At 49.3% G+C, this 6,001-nt stretch overlaps 1 pseudogene; it reads left to right on the forward strand.

Annotated features, from left to right (window-relative positions):
• The first annotated feature begins 5,103 nt into the window (after positions 1-5,103).
• Positions 5,104-6,001, forward strand: LOC140606616 (peptidyl-prolyl cis-trans isomerase B-like; annotated as a pseudogene).

A 6,001-nucleotide genomic window follows, 5' to 3' on the forward strand; every position in this document is an offset into this window, starting at 1 on the left:
GTACCTGCTACCTGTTGGGTAGATTAGGGCGGGGAAGGAGAGGCATCCCCAAGATAACACCTATGTCGAGTCTTCAAAAGAAGAGCTGGGGCAGCCCTGGTGGCTCAGCAGTTTAGCGCCGCCTTCGGCCCAGGGCCTGATCCTGGAGTCCCAGGATCGAGTCCCACGTCGGGCTCCCTGCATGGAGCCTGCTTCTCCTTCTGCCTGTGTCTCTGCCTCTCTCTCTCTCTATCTCTCATGAATAAATAAATAAAATCTTTTAAAAAATAAATGAATTAATAAAATAAAAGAGCTGCAGGAGCACCCTGGTGGCTCTGTGGCTGAGCATCTGCCTTTGGCTCAGGGAGTGAACCTGGGGTCCTGGGCTCCTTCCTGCATCAGGCTCCCTGCAGGGAGCCTGCTTCTCCCTCTGCCTCTCTCTCTGTGTCTCTCATGAATAAATAATAAATAAAACCTTTAAATGAACGAATAAATAAATAAATAAATAATTTTTTATGATGGAAGAATTTCAAGAGGGCACCCCGACCAACGGGTCTCACGCTGATGATGCTGGTGGTGGCAGTGGCAGTGAAGGCAGGCCAGCATTTGTGCAGTAAAAAGTTTGGGGCAAGGAGTGGCCAGCCAGGAGACTGTAAAGGTGGAAAGGTCCTATCATAGGGAGGAGCCTCATGAAGGAACTTGGACTTCACCCCTGCAGACAGGGAGGAACCACTAGAGGAGGGTTTGAAGGGTTTGAAGCGGGGAAGGACCTGTGACCGCAGAGGATAGATTCGCGAGAGATAAGACTGGAGACAGGTAGACTGTCAGGAGGTTATTATTGCAGAGATTAGGGCCTGATGGAGGACAAGACAGGAGGAGGAGGGGAAGGGCTGGATTTGAGAGATGTTTTGGAGGGAATGGGACAGAACTTGGCCATCAAATGGCCATGTGGGTGGGGGAGATAGACAGCAAGAATGACCCCTAGGTGGTTGGATGAGGAGTGCCATCATCTGAGACGGGGAATGCAGGATGCTGAACTGGTACTGGGGAGGGTGGGGATCTTGGGGATCTTGAACTTACCCAGTGAATGATGCTGGGAGGCCCCCATGTCAAAAGTGTGCAGGAGGCACTTGGGTCTACAGCTCTGGAGTTCAGGGGAGCCCTGGGACTGGGGATATAGCTTTTGGAGAGCCACAGGCTGACTGATCTGTAATCAATCCATGCAGTGGCTGAAGCTGAGGGAAGGCATGAGACTAGGAAAGCAATGGCTGGCGTGAGGAGACAGGGTGGTGAGACAGGTGATCACACAGGGCTGAGTATTGGGGCCATTTGGGGTCCCTCCCCTTCCAGGATGTTAGCTCCTCCCAGGGCTCTGCCCGGTTCTTTCTAACGGACCCCCCACCTCTGTGCCACCACAGCACTTGGGACCCAGTAAATTTGTTACTGAACTGCATGGTGTGATAGAACAGTGAGATGACCTAGATTTCTGCCCAGTGAGACCTTGGACTATTTCCATAACCCCCCTGCCAGCCAGTTTCCTCAATGTGGAGATAGCACCTATCCTGATTGTCTTGGTATTTCTGTTTATAGGCTTAAATAAATAAACATACTAGATGTACAACTCTGCAGTTTACAACATGCTTTAATATATCTCTCATGCTTTGTAGACTCTGTGCGTGTCTGTGTGTGCATGAAACATTAATCGCCATTATTATAAAGTGGGTTGAAAGATTTCCCTTGAAATGGCTCTTAGGGCAGAACTAAAGGCCTCTTCAGGGTTCTCTCGTGGGAATTTGGCTCCCATCTCAGAGTCCTGACTCAGGCTATAAGAATTGCTGGGGCTCCCCTGTGATTAAACAAACACTTACTGGGCTCCAACTATGTGTTCCTGGCTCCCCAGGACATCCCAAGAAGCACGGCCCTGCCCCACCCTCGAGGCGCATCCCTCCTCCTTGAACCAACAGGTGGGGCAGAGCAGGGCAGGGTGAGTTGGTGGAGGCAGAGACCACCAGCACTTCACTCCACCCACAGCTCCCCGGGGTGACTCATGTGTAGCAGAAAGATGTTTGAGACTAGTTCTGTCTACCTGCTGGCCTCGGCTCAGGGTGACTGCCCCAGACAGCAGAGGAGTGTGGGCTTCCAGCAGCCGTTGGAAGGTGGCAGGTGGGGTGCTTCTGACTGTGATTCTCACAATTCTTTGCTGATTTAGCAGACGGAAAACTGGGCAAAGGGCAGCATGTGGAGGGAAGTAGAGAAGGACATAGCAGGCCTGTGCCAGCTTTGGATAGGAAAGCCCAGAGCCCCAGGGGGCTATGCAGGCAGGCGGCTTGACTATCCTGTGCTGTTGTTGTTAGCTACCTTAAGTGATAACCATGTGCCACGTGCCAGTGTAGACCTAAATGTTTTACAAGCCTTATCTAATTTGATCCTTCCAACAACCTTATTATGTGGGCACTATCATTAGCCAGATTTTAAAAGGTAAGGGAGCCAAAGCTAAGTTAAGTAACGTGGCCAAAATCACACAGCTGGTAGTTGGTGGGGCTGAGATTCAAACCCAGGCCTGTCTGGCTCTCCAGCCTGCATTCTTTGTTCTCTGTTGGATGTGGCTTCTCCCATAACCCTGCCTACCCCATTCACTCAGCCCCAGCCACCTTAGCCTGGTGGTTTCAGCTTGATTCCCACTTTCTCCCCAGTTGCTGCACCAGATACCTGGAACCCCTACTTTTGCAGTCCCTGTCCTGTTCCAAAGTTCTTTCTTACTACCCCTTATTCTGGGCAAGAACACCCATTACTTATCTTTCTACAATAGCCATAAAAAAAAAAAGGCTTACCCTGGACATTCAAATAATCCATTTCTTTTATCTTCCATATGTTTATTACTTTATGGTCTGTGTTTTCTGTGTACTTGCTCACAGCCATACAGATTGTCGGGATATGTGTGTGTGCGTGTGCACATGTGTGTATGCATGTGCATGTGTGTGTGTGGTGTACTTGCCAAGTGGGCTGAAAGCCCTGGAAACTGGGGTATCTTGGTGTTTATAGTGTAGTTTCTATGTAGCTTTTCCCCAGTCTGTCTCCGTACCTAGTCTGTGAGCATCTTGTTGGCAGGGAGTACCAGCTTGTTCATCTCTGTGACCCCAGTGCCTGGATGACACCGGATGTTGAATGTCAGGCACTTAATGGATGCTCCTAAAGGAAGGAATAAGAGGGCACCTGGGTGGCTCAGTGGTTGAGCGTCTGCCTTTGGCTCAGGTCGTGATCCTGGGGTTCTCGGATCAAGTCCCACATTAGGCTCCCTGCAGGGAGCCTGCTTCTCCCGCTGCCTTATGTCTCTCTCTGTGTCTCTCATGAATAAATAAAAAATAATAATAATAAAAAAGGAAGGAATAAAAAGTGTAGCATGTACAGGCGGGCATTTAGGAATGAGTGGGGACCAGGATCACTTGGTCTGAGAGGAGGGCTGCACATTCCCCAGCTCTTTTTTGCATCCCTCCTTCCTCAGCCCAGGACTTAGAACCAGCGCCCCTGAACTGCTTGAAACTGTAATCCAATAGGACGCTGGGTCTTCTTGCCACAATAGAGCACTGAGACCCTTGGGGCTCCCTGGGTGTATTTTACTTGCCTCAGACAACAAAGATAAATTTCTGAGGATAGGCATGTTGTATGTTTGTCTGTGGAATATCATTTTTTAAAGATTATTTATTTATTTATTCATGAGAGATGCAGAGAAGGGCAGAGACATAGGCAGAGGGAGAAGCAGGCTCCCAATGGGGAGCCTGACACAGGGAGCCCAATCTCGGTCGGGATCACAACCTGAACCAAAGGCAGACGCTCAACTACTGAGCTACCCAGGCGTCTCTGGAATATCATTCTTGAACCTAGTTTTAGGGAGGTGCATTTATTTAATTTATTTATTTTAAAGATTTTATCTATTTATTTTAGAGCAAGTGCAAACGGGGGAAGGGGAGGGCCTTGGGAGAGGGAGAGAGAAAGAATCTCAAGCTGATCCCAAATAGAGCCTTGAGCCAGACACAGGGGCCCAATCCCACGAACTCTCCCCTTGCTTGCACTTGCTGTCTCTCTCTTTTTCAAATAGGTAAAATTTATTTAGATGTCTACCTAAGCCAAAATCTAAAGTGGCTGGTTCAACTGACTGAGCCACCTGGGCACCCCCTAAGGAGGTGCATTTAAAAGTTTAAAAAAATTATAAAGCAATAAAGTGGCCTGTTTAAAAGATATTCATAGTTTATAGCCTTATCTCAAACTCCCCTCCCAATACTGCTCTTCCCAGAAATGAATCTCCTGAAGGCCAAGGGTTTGGCCTACTTCCCAGGCTGGTCCCTCTCAGAAAGATGGGCCAGAGCCTCCAAAGCTGGCACCTGATTCTGGTAGCGTTCTCCAGTGGCAGGCCACAGGTGGTTTTCAGCAAATCCTGCCCACTACAATTCTCACTGGGGCTCCTTCTCCAGTGTGCGGGTCAGAGAACAGCCTTATGCCCGCTCCCCCTAGGTCCCAGGCATCAAAAAGGCTTAGATTTTGGAGTCAAGGAGTGGGGGGATGAGTGTCTCCAGTAGGAGCCCTTCCAGTACAGATGGGATTGGTGCCATCGACCCTTGGTTACTGTACCCCAGGTTAGGGCCCATCCCACCATCCCTCCAGTTTCTTCCCAATACCTAGGCTGAGATGAGTGTTTAGTCTCTTCTGGTGTCTTCTAGACTGGTTGTCCACTCTAAGAGGACACTTTGGCTTTCAGACAAAGTGACAGATCTAGAAAGCTGTGGGCACCTTCCTGGGACAACCATGTATACTTCTTTATTTTTCTTTAAGATTTTATTTTTAAATAATCTTTACACCCAGTGTGGGACTCAAATCCACAACCCAGAGATCAAGAGTTGTATGTTCCACCAACTGAGCCAGCCAGACGCTCCAACTATGCACACTTCTTGCAGAGGCAGGAGGGCCTTGCGAAATAATTGGTTCATATAAACCCCTGGGAAGATGATAATTAAGAGGAGGCCTGCTATAGCTGAAATCACAACAGGTAAAATAGATGGGTTTTCTCTTACATTTACCTGACCCATTGAGAGTGGGACAAAGGCAATAGGAAAGATTAAGAATTTCTTAGGGTAAGTCTGGTGGATGCTGCGCCTCTCCGAGTGGAACATGAAGGTTCTCTTCACCGCCACCCTCGTCATGGGCTCCATCTTCTTCTTGCTGTTGCCAGATCCCTCCACGGCGGGCGAGAAGAAGAAGGGGCCCAAAGTCACCGTCAAGGTGTACTTCGACCTTTGAATTGGAAATGAAGGGCAGCCCCGGTGGCTCAGCGTTTAGTGCCTACCTTCAGCCCAGGGTGTGATCCTGGAGACCTGGGATTGAGTCCCATGTCGGGCTCCCTGCATGGAGCCTGCTTCTCCCTCTGCCTGTGTTTCTGCTTCTCTCTCTCTCTCAATCTCTCTCTCTCTCTCTCTCTGTGTCTCTAATAAATAAATAAAATCTTTAAAAAAAATGAATTGGGTGGTCATTGGTCTCTTTGGAAAGACTGTTCCAAAAACAGTGGATAATTTTGTGGCCTTAGCCATGGGGGAGAAAGGATTTGGCTACAAAGACAGCAAATTCCATCGTGTGATCAAGGACTTCATGATCCAGAGTGGAGACTTTACCCGGGGAGATGGCGCTAGAGGAAAGAGCATCTATGGTGAATGCTTCCCTGGTGAGAGCTTCAAGCTGAAACACTATGGGCCTGGCTGGGTGAGCATGGCCAATGCAGGCAAAGACACCAACGGCTCCTAGTTCTTTATCACGAGGGTTAAGACCGCCTGGCTAGATGGCAAGCACGTGGCGTTGGCAAAGTTTTGGAAGGCATGGAGGTAGTACAGAAGGTGGAGAGCACGAAAACAGACAGGACAAGCCCGTGCAGGATGTGACGATTGCAGACGGTGGCAAGATTGAGGTGGAGAAGCCCTTCGCCAACGCCAAGGAATTGCGTCCAGGGACCGCTTCCCTTTGAGCCACCATCTGTGCG

The sequence above is a fragment of the Canis lupus genome, chromosome 16 (assembly GCF_048164855.1).
Source record: "Canis lupus baileyi chromosome 16, mCanLup2.hap1, whole genome shotgun sequence".
Lineage (NCBI taxonomy): Eukaryota > Metazoa > Chordata > Mammalia > Carnivora > Canidae > Canis > Canis lupus.